The sequence below is a fragment of the Galeopterus variegatus genome, unplaced genomic scaffold (genome assembly GCF_000696425.1).
Source record: "Galeopterus variegatus unplaced genomic scaffold, G_variegatus-3.0.2 Scaffold860, whole genome shotgun sequence".
NCBI classification, from domain to species: domain Eukaryota; kingdom Metazoa; phylum Chordata; class Mammalia; order Dermoptera; family Cynocephalidae; genus Galeopterus; species Galeopterus variegatus.
Window position 1 is genome coordinate 28,365 of NW_007726971.1, and position 14,455 is coordinate 42,819.

Sequence of the window (14,455 nt, forward strand, 5' to 3'; positions counted from 1 at the left end):
GTCTTTCTTCATTCATTGTGCTGGTCACGTGGTAGACTCTTTTGAAAATTATGTTCTTCTATTGTGGGAAGCCATCAGCAGGATCATGTGAGCTGGGTGATCCATTCCTCTCTTCCAAGGACAAAGGTATCTCTTACGAATTGATGGGGGAAATAAGGGGCCTGAGGTGAATGAACACTCACTGAGCTCATGTCCCAGAGCTAGGCTCTGCCGTGGGGACAACAGACATGGTGAGACCCAGTTCCATGGGTGGGGCTCAGGACACACGTGGTCCAGGAGGCCTCCAGTCCCAGGCTACACTTACATGCACCTGGCATTGACTGAGCCCCTGGGAGGACTTAGGGGAAGGTGCAGCTCCAGAGGGGGTGGGTAACAGGTAGGTAAATAACTATGGGATGAGGAGTGGCCTTGGGGAGAGGGGCAAAGGCAAGGCCATGACAGGCTCTGGTCTGTGTGTTGGGGGAAATGGGGAGAACATTGTAGATTTGTTTGCCCCCATTTTTCTGGCCACTGCACCTCCTTTGGGTGAACAGTATTTTCCTTCTGATATGGATGGCATGTTTGTGTGTCCCCCCCACCTCTCATATGTCAAAGCCCTAGCCCCTGTGTAGCTGCATTTGGAGATGGGGCCTATCAGGAAGTAATTAAGGTTAAATAAGGTCAGAAGAGTGCGGCCCTGATCCAATAGGATTAGTGTCCTTATAAGAGCTTTCTCAATCTCTCTGAACACACACAAAGAAGTCACATAAGCACACAACACTATGGTGGCCACCTACAAACCAAGAGAAGAGGCCTCAGAATGAAGCCCACCTCGATGGCACCTTAATTTCAGACTCTGCAACCTCCAGAACTGTGCAAAGTGTTCTTTAAGCCACAGTCCATGGTATTTTGTTATAGCACGTTGCACTGACTGATACCCCTCCTCACCCTACTCCAGCCATATGATACTAGAGGGCTGGCAGTTTTAACATCCCAGCTACCCAGCCGAGGGGCAAACAGCCAACCCAGACCAGGCCAAGCACATGGGTTTTTCTGAATAGGAACTAAAAGTGGGAACCCATCCTTTCTTGGGGCCAAAGCCAGGAAGATGAGAGCCTAGAGCTGCCAACAGCCTGATTCCAAGCTCACAGGAAAGCTGATCTGCAGACTGAGGCAGAGGCAGAGACAAGGGAAGGAGCCTGCAAATACTAACTGCTGGTGAGCCTGGGTCCACATATTACCGAGGCTCAGCTGTTCTGTGCCCTGCGTGTGGCTTACTCACTGAGCTAATGGGCTTCCCTTCTTGCCTACACTAACTCAAGTTAACTTTTTGTCACTCATACCAAAAGAGCCCTGACTGCAATGGCAGGACATGGCAGGGCAGAGTGGGCTAAGGCAGAGGGACTGGTGTGGGTGGACTCGGCTGTGACAAAGACACAGGTGTGCTTGGCCTCCATGGGTCTTCCACCAGCCCCGACTGTGAGCAAGGCTAGGCTCATAGGCTCAGGGAGTCAGAGTGAGAGATCTGATCAGCAGTGCCATGCTCAGAGCCATCTTTCCGTGGGCAAAACCCTGCCATCAAAGAGCTTTGCCAGCAGAGGCAGTTTTAGCCACATCTTGGGCTCATTCAGGGTCTTCAAACCAAGCTTCCCCCTCTGGTGCTAGAAAGCCATGGGCAGCCTGGTCAGAAGCCTAGACCCCAAGGTGGGCTCCCTGCCAGCCTGGCCAGGGTTCCAAGGGCAGGACCCAGGGGTGGCTGGAGGAGCCCAGCTGGGCAGCCCTGACATGCATGCAACTCTGAATTTATCTCTTGGAACTTTTCATCCCTCAAGCCTGGGCACCTGGTAGGGCACAAGTTGGAAAGGCAGTGCCCATGCCAAGTCCCCCATCAGAACTGGTCATTGCACCAAGCTTCCTTCTTCATTAAAACTGGATGGAACAAGGGACACTTTCCTAATGGACAGGTCTTATTGGCCTGTCTCATGCTCCCAATGGAGCTCCCTCCCTTGGATAGAAACGTGCTGTTTGTGCTGTTCGAGGGGAGCCCTTTTGACCAGGCCTCCAGCCAAAGCTAGTTCCCCTGCCAAAAAGACTCTAGAGTTGCACTTGAGGGTGACAGGCCTCATCTGAAGATTTCTTGCTGAAAATTATCAGTTTCCTGCACCAGGTATAGCCTGACAGTTTAATTCACATTAAACCCAGAAGGAGTCTCCTGCTTCCATCCTGACTGCTCAGAAATTGGGCTGTGGAGAGGTTTAGTTTGGTGGAAATTGAGCACTCAGACACTGCAGATTGGCCCAGTAGAAAAAGCAAGTACACACGTAGGGCACTAGTCAACGCAGGGTGCGCGCGCACACACACACACACACACACACACACACATCCACACACACGAGAAAATCTAGAAATAAACTATTTTCATTTTAGCTGCCATGTAGATTTTACATCATTTCCAAAAAAATTAAATTTGATTTAGTTTTGTTTTAATTTTGAGTTACTTAAGCAAAAGAGAGGACAGATAATAAATTTTGCAGTGTCTTGGGCCTCTAAAGATCTTAATTAGCTCTGCTCTCCCTTGCTCTCTGCCTCTCTCTTTCCCATCCTCACCAAGGTTCCTGCTCTCTCCACCTCCCCTCAGGCCCAGCGGGTGACAGAAGCCTTCCCTGGCTGTGCCAGCACCTCACGGATGCCTCCTTCTCTCCTGCATTCGACCATGACAAGCCCAGCACAGTCTGCTTCTATCCGTCCCCATTTCCACTTCTAGATCACCATCAGCTCTCACACAGACTTCCCTAGTAATCTCCACTTTGGCCTCTTCCAACTACTCATTCTGGTATTGCAACCATATTCATCTTTTAAAACTCAATATAATTGTCACCCTCTTGCTAAATCCTGCAATGGCCTTGACTCCCCCTTGGCCTGCAGGATCTGGCCCCTGCCTGCCTCTGCAGCTTCCTCTTGCTTCACTCTTCTCTCACTATCTCACTCACCTCCGATCCTTGAGGGTATCCCCCCTCCCACCTCAGGACCTTTGCACGTGCTGTTTTCTCTACCAGAAGCACTTCTCCTAGATAGATAGTGAACTCCTTCTCAAATGTCCCTGTTTGGGTCATCAACTGTCACTCCACCGACTTAGGTCCCCTGCTATATGCTCTCACATCTCCTTATACTATTTCACCTAAATAAAAATTTGATCATGTGATTTATGGCCATCTCCCCTACTGGACTACAAGCTCCGTGACCTCAAAGGCTGGGCTGGTGTTTTTCACCACAGTCACCCCGATGCTTAGCACTGGGTCTGGCACAAACTAGGGGACATTTGGATCAAGTACATAGGCTGTGTGGGCTTGTGTCATCCATGTAAGTATGAATAAAACTTTTGCTGTCACTAAGGAGAAAGTGTAGAATAAAAACAGAGAAACAGAATGTCTGCTTCACCTGTATTGCCTGAGTGTCTACTGGGTGTGTCCAGTCTGGTAGCACATGTTGGGTGGCATCAGAGAAGCAGGGCCTTGTTTTCCCTGCATATGAGAAGAAAAGGATAAGGAATATGAACAGTCAGCAGTAGAATCATGTAATGTCTGCCTTGATCCACTCCACGTCAAGGCCCCTGGGGCCCAGGTAGAGGGAGGGCCTTGCAGAGGACTGGCAGTGAGTCAGTCCCTCCCTGGCCTGGATGCTTCCTCTACAGGTATGGAAAGCTGAATTCCCCACCCTCAAGTTCAGCCAGCTGGGAGATTCTAACTTGAGCCTGTGTCAGTTGCGGTGTTTAGTGCGTAAAAGATGAATTCCTTATTTGCCTGCTTGGACCCATGGCAAGGGGAGGTACCAGGTCTGAGGAGGATGACCTTTCCAGTGAAGATATCCACATAACTTTTAGGATAAGTATGTCCCAAATATTGCATGGGACATACTTACACAAAAAAATTATTTGTTGCTTTCTGAAATTCTAATTTAACTGGGCAACCTGCATTTTTCTTTGCTAAATCTGGCAACCCTAAGCCTGGGGCTTGTTCCACTTCACCATGGTGCTGTTGGCCCACCTTCCTTACACCATACTAGGCACTCTGGGTCCAAATAGGAATAAGACAGGACCCTGCCCTCAAGGAACTCACAGTCTAGTGTAAGAGACAGCAATGTGAACAGGCATCGCCAAAGCAATGCAAAGTCTATTTCTGAGAATTTGGGGGCTCTTGCTGGAATAGAGACAGCTTTAGAAGTTAGAAGTGATTACAGATCAGGAAACAGAATAGGAAGTACAGAAACAAACCTGAATTTTTATAAGAATACATATTATCATGTGATAAAGATGGCATTTACAATCACTGAGGAAAGGTTATTTAATAAGTTATATATATTTGAACAATTAATTAACTACCTGAAAAAAAAATAAGTTAGAATCCTTACTGCTTTAAATTTCTACCAAACATTAATTCCAGTTGTTGTTTAGATATTAACAAAAAAACCATAAATATACTAACAAACTAAAAGAAAACAAAAATAAACTTATGCTCTTGGGGATGATAAAAGACTTCTAAGAGTGATACTCAGTAGAGAAGCTATAAAGAACACTTGTTATATCTGTTGGAAATCTGTTTTCTCAACTGTCTTCTGTCTTTTTATTTGTTTTTCTGGTGTTTTGCAACATATAGAAGTTTTGATTTTTATGTAATGAAATATATCTGTGTGGATAGCCCCAGGATATAAAAGTACATATCAACTAATGGGAAAAAGACAAGCTCATTAAAAGAAAAATGGATCAAGAAAATGAACTGGAAAATCAGAAGAGAAGAAATACAAATGGCAAATGAACACATTAAATAATATTCAGTTTTATTAGAAATATATATATATATTTTTTTGTCTTTTTGTCTTTTTCTGTGTCCGGCAACGGATTGCAACCCTCAGTGTTGACCCCGTACCAGACTGGGGACCGGCAACGGGATCGCAACCCTTGGTGTTGCTCCCGCGCCTCGCTCAGCCAGTGAGCGGGAACCGGTCTGTATGTGGGATCCGAACCCTTGGGCGGGAGCGCTGCCGCGCTTCCCAAGCGGCACACTATCCAGTGCGCCACCGGCTGGCCCTAGAAATAATTTTTTAAAAGGAAGCTTAGTGTTAATGAGGATTTGGAAAAATGAGCCTTTCATACATTGCTGTGTGACTGTAAATTGGGGCAATTTTTCTAGAGGGCCATTTGGCAATATGTGCCGAACATTTTAAATCTGATCAGTAACTTTTAGTAATTTAACATAAGAAAATAATGTATATCACCTATGACTTAACTATAGGATATTTGTTGCAATGTAGTTGAAAATACTTTAAACTGAAAACAATATAAATGTCCACAAACAAGGTCTTAGGTGACAGTGCTAAGCAGCATTCCCATTCTGATCCACCACGTGCAGAACAGCCCCAGCTTGAAGCCATTGGGTCTTCCTGCCCTTGCAGAGCTCATAGCATTCCCCAATTTCCTACATTCCTCAGATTTGTTATAAGGTACAAACAGTATGCATTAGTGTGAAAACAAAACAAAACAAAGCAGTATACCTTATAAAAATAAGTATTTATTTCATTCTAAACATGAAACGCAAAGTTTTCTTTTCTGGAGGATGGAAGCCAGTGAGCTAGAAGTGAACTTATAAAAGAATGGTTCTCTAAAAATAGCTACTTCCAAGTGGCTTGAGAACATTTTATTCTCCTGAAAGTAAACGCAAAGTTTTCTTTTCTGGAGGATGGAAGCCAGTGAGCTAGAAGTGAACTTATAATAGAATGGTTCTCTAAAAATAGCTACTTCCAAGTGGCTTGAGAACATTTTATTCTCCTGAAAGAATTAAATATACCCCCCTGCCCTGCCCCCCACACAAAAGGCTCCCACACCTACCCCCAATCTTGTTGCTTACCCAGGGCTTTCCTTGGAAGTGTCAAAATAAAATATGCTTCTTCCTAACCTTGAGGTTGTTAAAAACCCACATGAGACTCTGTGTGGCCTGGGGTTGTCCTGAGCCTAGGTCAGACAGGAAAGGCAGGCTCTGGGGGCTGATCTTGGGTCAAATGTCACAGCCAACTTCTATTGATGTCACCTTTTAGACAAGTTATTTACTGTCTCTGAGCCTCCACGTTCTCATCCATGAAATGGGTGTAATCACTCAGATTTGTTGACAGTATTAAAAGAGAAAATACCTGCAAGGCAATAGCACCATGCTGGCACATACTTAGCTTGTCCCCTGTCTGTCCTTTCTCATCCTCCGATTGCGAGATCTCCAGCAGCGTGTTCCCCAGAGAAGCTAGCCTCCAGCTGTTGGTTTCCTTGTCCTATTTGGTACGTCCCTCCCCAGGGCACCTGATCTGTGCTCTATTTTCTCATATCCAAGCGAGAAGGTTGGACCAGTTATCTCCAAAGCCTTTCCTGTGGCTTTAAAATGAGGTATTTACTTTTTCTCAGTTGGATGAGGAGCTGGCAAAACCACTTGAAGTTTAATTTGAATCTAGCCAGTGCGGCAGAGGTTGTAAAATGTCCTTCCATGATTCAAGGAAGAAGATGACGCCCTGCCTACCCTCAGAGGTACAAGGCCTTTCTGCTATTTGGTGGCACTAAAGATCCTTAGCCACTGCCTGCCTTTCTCCAGCCCTGTAAAAACATCCCAGTTAAGGCCAGTTTCAGAAGGCATCAAATGTTCTTTAATTTTGTTTACACAGCCATTTCACATGGGACATGGCCAGCTTACCTGTCCCCTTCCATTTTATTTGTCCAACAATTTGGAGTTTCTAGGTTTCCTCAGAGAAATAATGCTCTGGTCATTTGTGTCTGGGGGTGGGGTGGGAGTCATGGAGGGGGAATCGTCTCAGGCAACAAGGTGAAACCTGCTCCATGTGACAAGAGGACCTTTGAAGGGAGATGCTCTTGCTGGGTGACCAGCCACACAATGTTCTTGCTCAGTGATCATCCACCCCAGATCTGGAATTGGTATTGTGTACTTTGTAAAGGATTTGGTTTGGGAGATGCCAGAGGAACTTCATGGAAGGTGAGAAGGATGCTTTCTCCTCTGTGGAAGCCCTCACCACCAGCAGCAGTAGCAGCTGAAAGGACAGAGAGTGAGAGAGGCCTGCAAGTCCCAAGAAAAGAAAAATGTCTGTGGAGGGGGCTGCACAATGGGGGTTGGATTCAGCTCATGAGAGCAGGAATGGCTGGGATTCCCATGATGACAAGAGCGTCTGTTTTCTGCCAAAGATCCAAAGGAAGGGAATACTCAAGACTGGAGGGAAAGACACTGGACTGGAGGTCAGAAGACAGGAACGTGAGTTTTGTCTCATGTGTGAACGTGGCTAAATCACCTCCTCTACTCTGTTTCTCTGTCTGTACAAGCAGAAGATTGGACTAGGTCAAGGGTACCAAATAGGTTTTATCCCATGTGCTCTGATCAAGTGGCTGCTTGAATAGCTGTGTTAGAAAGGATTCCGAGGTAGACCAGGCTTCCTGGGAAAGTATGCCACAATTGATTAGCAATGTCTGCCATGGACATGGGCCTAGGGACTAATGGCAAGTGTGCCAAGTATTTGCCATCTCTGGACAAGATGATCTCTATAGTTACCTGCAGTTCTAAATCATTTTGTGACTCTGTGATATAAACAGACCTAAATAAAGCTTTGTTAAATCAGCACCCTGTAACGAATTTGGGTCAGAATAAGATCAATTTTATAGAAAAATTAGAAATATCAAGTGGCCAACTTGCAAACAAATTCTTACTTGGGCTAATTAATAAGATAACAGTTGAATTGTTTTAAAATACAACTTTCTGTCAGGGGCAAGCTTCTCCTTGTTTGCCTCTCCTGGGTGCCAGAAATTTGATTGAAATTGTCAGATGGGGCTCTTCCTCGGTCAAGCTCCTATCTGCAGTAACTTAAGGAAGGGTTCTTTTAATCAGGACTTTATGAGAATGCAAAAGGAAGATGTTAGGGGGGATGTTTATACCTTTATTGCAAATTTAAAAATAGTTCGTAATTTCCTGCAGAGAATTTTGAGGTTGACTGTTTTTCCCCTTCAGGTGTAGAGAATTGGACTGATCTAATCTCTGGTTCATGACACTCTCTTATCATTGGTACATGCAGGAGCATTTTAATATATTTGTTTGTTTATATTAAATATGTAATAAGAGATATTTTTAAAGAGAATTCACCACTCAAATTGAAAGTTAGGACCTTGACAACAAATCACAGCTAGCTGCGTGGTACTTCCCCATGCCCCACCTCCCTGTCACTTCCCCACCACAGGTAACCACCTTGCTGAGTCACATGTTCCTTGTTCCCTTGATTTCCTTTTTTCTTCTTTTTTTAAATTGTGGTAAAATACACATAACATAACCATTTTTAAGTATACAGTTTATAGTGCAAAGTACATTTGCATCATTGTGCAACCAATCTCCAGAACTCTTTTCCTCTTGCATAACTGAAATTCTAGACCCATTGAACAACTTCCTATTTTCCCCTCCCCACAGTCCCTGGCAACTACCATTCTACTTTCTACTTCTATGAGTTTGACTATTCTAGATACCTCATGTAAGTGCAATCGTGCAGGATTTGCATTTTGGCGACTGGCTTATTTCACTTAGCACAGTATCTTCAAAGTCCATCCACGTTGTAGCATGCTCCAGAATTTTCTTCCTTTTTAAGGCTGAACAATATTCCACTGTTTGAATACAGCACATTTTATTTATCCATTCATCTGTCTGTGGATACTTGGGCTGCTCCCATGTTTGGGCTATGGTGAGTAATGCTGCTATGAAATATATGTACAAATAGTTCTTCTGCTTGAGTTCCTTTTGATACAGCTTTATTTTGTTTTTATATAATCCTAAAGTATATATACATATTTTCTTTTTAGCTGTTTTCCAAATTATATAAAGTATGGTGTGTGATTCCTTCTGGGATTTGCTTTTTTCACTTAATATTTTACTGCTAAGATTCATCCTTGTTGCTAAGATCAAGAGAAATTCTTGCCCGTGTAAAACAGGAGACATGTACAAGGAATGCTCCCAACAGCTCTGTTCACAACAGCAAAAACCTATTGCTCATCAACTGAAGAGTGAGTGACTAAACTGTGTTTTTCATTCCCTTTGATTTCCTGTAGTCACACGACACAAGTGGCTTTCTTGTGGTTAGCTTGGGGAGAGGGGAGATTCTTGTGGCAATCAAGGCTGTGGTGGCAGTCCTGCACAGCCCTAGGGCAATTGCTGTAGCCCAAAACAAGAGTAAAGAGAATGAGGTAACTCACTGAGCAAATGCCCAGGGTCTGTGGGGGTGCAGATGGGAGAAACAGTCATTGTACAAGTCAGTCTTTTTTTTTTTTTTTGGCTTCAACAACAGAAATTTATTTTCTCACTGTTCTGAAGGCTAGATGTCTAAGGTCAAGGTATCAGCAGAGTTGATTTCTTCTGAAGTCTGTCTCCTTGGCTTGTACATAGCCATCTTCTCCCTCTGTACTCCTACTGCCTTTCCTTTCTATCTGTGTCCTAGTCTCTTCTTTTTCAAATTTTATTTTATTTTATTTTACTTCTCAAAATACATTGTACTTGATTTTCATGCCCCTTTACCAGTTCCTCTCCACCCCCCACCCCCCCCCACATTGTATCTGTGCACTTGACTTAAATAGTTCAAGGAATTTTTGTGGTTATTCTGTCTTCTTCCCCCCACCTTTTATTTGTTTGTGTGTTTATTTATTTATTAATTTTTAGCTCCCTCAAATTAGTGAGAACATGTGGTATTTCTCTTTCTGTGCCTGACTTGTTTCACTTCATATAATTTTCTCTAAGTCCATCCATGTTGTTGCAAATGGTAGTATTTCATTCTTTTTTATAGCAGAGTAGTATTCCATTGTGTAGATGTACCACAGTTTCCTTATCCACTCATCAGATGATGGTCATTTGGGCTGGTTCCAGCTCTTGGCTATTGTATATAGAGCTGCAATAAACATTGGAGTACGGGTATCCCTTTGACATGATGATTTCCATTCCTCTGGGAGTATTCCCAGCAGTGGAATCACAAATCAGTCTTTTCAAATGCTTCTGTCACTGGGCTAAATCCAAGGGACACTTCTCCCAAAACACTGTAAAGCATACTGGGGCTACCATTTATTGGGCACCTACCGTGTACTTGATCACGTACTAATGTGCTAATTGCATGTATTATTTCGCCTAATTCTCACCGTCACCCTGTAAGAGTGCCTGATGGCAGGTGCTCCACACATGTAGCAGTGTTGTCACCTCCATTCACAGGTGAGGAAGCCAAGACTTAGCACAGTCAAGCAACGTCTCAAGACTACACAGCTGGGGAGTGGCTGAGCCAGGATTAAAACCTAAGACTCTGAAGCTGGTGCTCCAGTAAAAGAAAAAAATCTCTGAGGGATCAGGCTACCTTCTTCCTAATAAATCTTTCTTCAGATGTTCTAAAAATAATGAGAGATCCATCTTTCATAAATCGAACAAAACTAGCAGCCCCTTCATTTTGGAGGGGGAAAAAGTTTGGCTAAGCTCCAGAGCATCCCATTTCAATTCTACTTATTTATAAGGCAGCACCCCAAATCAAAAGAATCCCCCACAGCTGTCTCTGTGGGGCATGATGTGTCCATGGATGTAAAAATTCTCCAAGCTCTGCTTAAGGGCCAGTGGCATCACCCTCAATCACAGGTCAGGGCTGCTGTGAAAGTCTGCCCAGCTTTCCAACTAGTTTATCCATTGTTTGTGGTCAAAAAAGCCCTGAGGGATAGAGGGTATGGGTGGGCAGAGTTCTGATTTGAGATCTTCCGATCTGGGCCTAATCTCCTCCCCCAGTCTCAGGAATCAGGGGACTACATCTGTAAACACAGGCTCAAGCCATGTCCCCCAGAGTCCTCTTCCAACCAGATGCCAGCCTCTGCTCCTCTTCCATAGGCAGCCTAGAGCTGCCGCAGTCTCTTAGGATCTGTGGCCTCAGGCCTGGCTTACTTTTCCCTCCACAGAGCTGTCTGTGGGTCCAGAGTGTGGCCAGCTTTGTCCTAACTCATTACTGGACCCCAATTCCTTTTCCTGACTTTCAGTGATCCCTACCCTGGGTGTTTATTTTCCTTATCTCAACACTATCGTTTCTCATTCTTCCCCAAGTTGGATTGCTCTAGCCAACTGAAGCGTGCTCTTCTTGACACAGACAGCTCTGGGCACATGGTTGCTGCTTTAAAAAAAAAAATATACGGTATTATGTCAATTTCATTGGTCAGCAGAAGTCATGGCTCCACTGTGAAGAAAACTTGATACTGCCCAGGCCTCTGGGTTCAGGAGCCTCTCTAGAGTAAGGGCTTTGAGCTACAACACGAGCGTGCACACGCATACATCTCTTCTAGTCTAATGAGAAAATGGTAATACTCAGTTGTTTTCCTTGAGCATTTTCCTGCCTCATTAATGCCCATTTAGTCGCATGATAATAATCATAGCTAATAATGATTGAGGACTTCCCTGAGGCAGGCAGTGTGCTAAAAGTTTTCACATACAAGGGTACTTCAAAAAGTTCAGGGAAAAAATATAATTAAAAGAGAGTACGAATCTTTTTTTTATACGAATCTTTTTTTTTTTTCCTTTTTTGTCTTTTTTCGTGACTGGCAACGGATCGCAACCCTCAGTGTCGTACGAATCTTTTTTTTTTTCCTTTTTTGTCTTTTTTCGTGACCGGCAACGGATCGCAACCCTCAGTGTCGCGCCCGTACCGGACCGGGACCGGCAACGGGATCGCAACCCTCGATCGCAACCCTCGGCAATGCGCCCGCACCTCGCTCAGCCAGTGAGCGGCCGGTCTGTATGTGGGATCCGAACCCTCGGTGGGAGCGCTGCCACGCTTCCCAAGTGGTGCACTGTAGCAGTGCGCCACCTGGCCGGCCGAATACGAATCTTTCCATGAACTTTTTGAAGACCCCTCATAGACTACCTCATTTAATAATTTCCCCTCACCTTGCTCAGCCAGTGAGCGGCCGGTCTGTATGTGGGATCCGAACCCTCGGTGGGAGCGTTTTGAAGACCCCTCATAGACTACCTCATTTAATAATTTGCATTTTTCAGATTAAGAAACTGAGCCTGAAAGCTACGTATTTTACAGCTAGCATGTGGCTGAGTTGGTGTTTGAACCCAGGCAGCCTAACTCCAAGATCCTGTGCCCTTAGCCATTATACTCTTCAGTGTCATCTACATATTTTAATTAATGTGCACATATTTTCGACTATATTTTTAGTGGGTGACCTTGAGTTTGGGGGTGTTCTACTTACCCAATCCATTGAGCTAGATATTAACTAAGAACAAATAAAAACTGATGAACTCTGAAAAACATAAAACATGAGCAATACGATGTCACTGCAAGAGACAAAACAGCACATTGCTTTCTTGTGAATGTATTTTGCTGACAGACCACAAGCTAATAATCAGCCTGAATTTAGCAGCGTCCTGTTCCCTTGGGACACACACACACACACACACACACACACACACACACACACACACATATTGAGTTGCTTGTTTGTGCCACCTACAGGAACTCAGTGATCACACTGAATTAACAGATGATGAGGAACTTAATAAGCAACACAGATCAACCAGAAAAGCAAATGCCCATAGTCAGAGCACAATAATAAAATAATGTAGTTATCAATCACCAGAATGTACAGAATGGGAAGGAATGTGGCAAAAACAGCGAATTTGTATCAGGTTGTACAAAAAGACAAAAGGGGAACCACTGGAAGAAGAAAACTTGCTTCACCCAAGGGTCCCATTAGTTCAGTGACTTGCACATAGGATCAGGCTGGGACTGGAATCTAGGTCTCCCACCTCTTGTGTTCTTGCCCTCATATCATAAGCCAAGATGCAAAATGGAAACTAAAAAAGTTCATCCAAACACAGATGACAGGTTTGGGCATCTTAGGGGTGGGGACAAAGGCAAATATGGCATCGAGGAATAGTGATCCGGAAGAGGGGTCAGCTACAGTCTGTGTTCCTAGGGCTCTCCTTGGAGGAAGCAGTGAGGAAGGCAGACGTGAGCTTTACCAGTCTCCCTCCTCTGGCTTCCTCCCCTTCCCCAGAACGTGGTTCAGAGCACAGATACCGGAGCCAGACTGCCTAGCTTCAAATCCTGGCTCTTTTTATTTACTAGCAGTGATGAACTCAGGCTATTCTCCAAACTCTCTGTGCCTCAGTTTCTTCCTCTATAAAGTGGTAATAGCATCTCTTTCAGAGTGTCACTGGGAGCATATTAAAATCTTAGAACAGTGTACAGCACCAAGTAAGCCCTCTCTAACACTTAGCTGTTAACTATGATCATCTTCGCTCCTTCCTGAATCCAGACTTTGCTGCTTCCTGCTTTTTCTCCCCAGGTTTTCCAATTTAATCAAGATCTTCTTAGTCATTCCTTTCATAGCACAAAATTCACACCTGGTTTGTTTCAGCATGAAGTGAAATTCCTTATCCAAGAGTAAGATGTCCCGTGATCTGACCAGGTCCACCTGCCCTGCCTCGCCCACTTGCATTCTGTGTGTCATTCAGCCCCTCTGCTGGCACCCTCACCCCCATTCCCCGCTGGCCTATCTCCTGGCTAACTATTGTATTTTCTTCATTCCTCAGTTCAGGCATCACATTCTAGGAAGCCCCTTCATCCCTCATCTCCCCTGGCTCTGAACACCTGGGCTAGGTTAGACATGCCCTGGGTCGGATATGTATTCTCATAGCACCCAAGTTTTCCTTTAACCCTGACATTGATTACACTGCCTCCTGATTATCTATTTGCCTGTTACCCCACAAAACAATCAGCACCTTGGGATACAAACTGTGGCTTTTATCTTCGACCTCTGTGCCCTTCCAGATGTGCCTTCTCCTGTCCTCCATCCTGCCTCTGTCCTGCGGGCTGACCTGTAAGGACTGCTTCTGTAGGGCTCCTGGGCCCTTTGGCTTCTGATTGGTTTGGGCAATTGGGAGGGAGCCCCAGTGGGGGACTGGAGAGAGGGGAGTGCAGACAGGGCATCTGTTCCTCCAGCTTCCTCCCTAGGAGATGGCCACAGGATGACTGTATCACTCTCTGAAGTTCTTGTCACCTCTTCTGCAGCTGACTCCACAAGAGCACTCCTCAAACTATCTGGGGTGAAGAAGCAGTATGTTTTATTTTACTTTCACTCAAGTGCAGAGTAATATATAAAATAAGATGAAACTAGAATTACTAGAAGATTAATTATTAGAAAAATTAAAAAGCAATGACTTGCAAAATATAAGATCAGATTTTAACCACTAGATTTAAAGTCATAAAGTTATATTTAAAATATATAATTAGAAGAAACATAACATACGGAAAAGAAGAAGATAGTTACAAAAAACTCTATATGTTGGTCATTAAAAGTCTGCATTCAAGCGTGGTGCAGTGCGGGGCAGCCCTGGGTAGCCATGGCAGAGCTTCTAGCAGCTCCGGGTGCAGAAGGTGGACT

The 14,455-nt window shown here is 44.5% G+C and overlaps 1 pseudogene; it reads left to right on the top strand.

Moving 5' to 3' along the window:
• Positions 1 to 14,414: 14,414 nt before the first annotated feature.
• LOC103590692 overlaps positions 14,415 to 14,455 on the top strand; it is a 1,727-nt pseudogene continuing 1,686 nt past the window's right edge.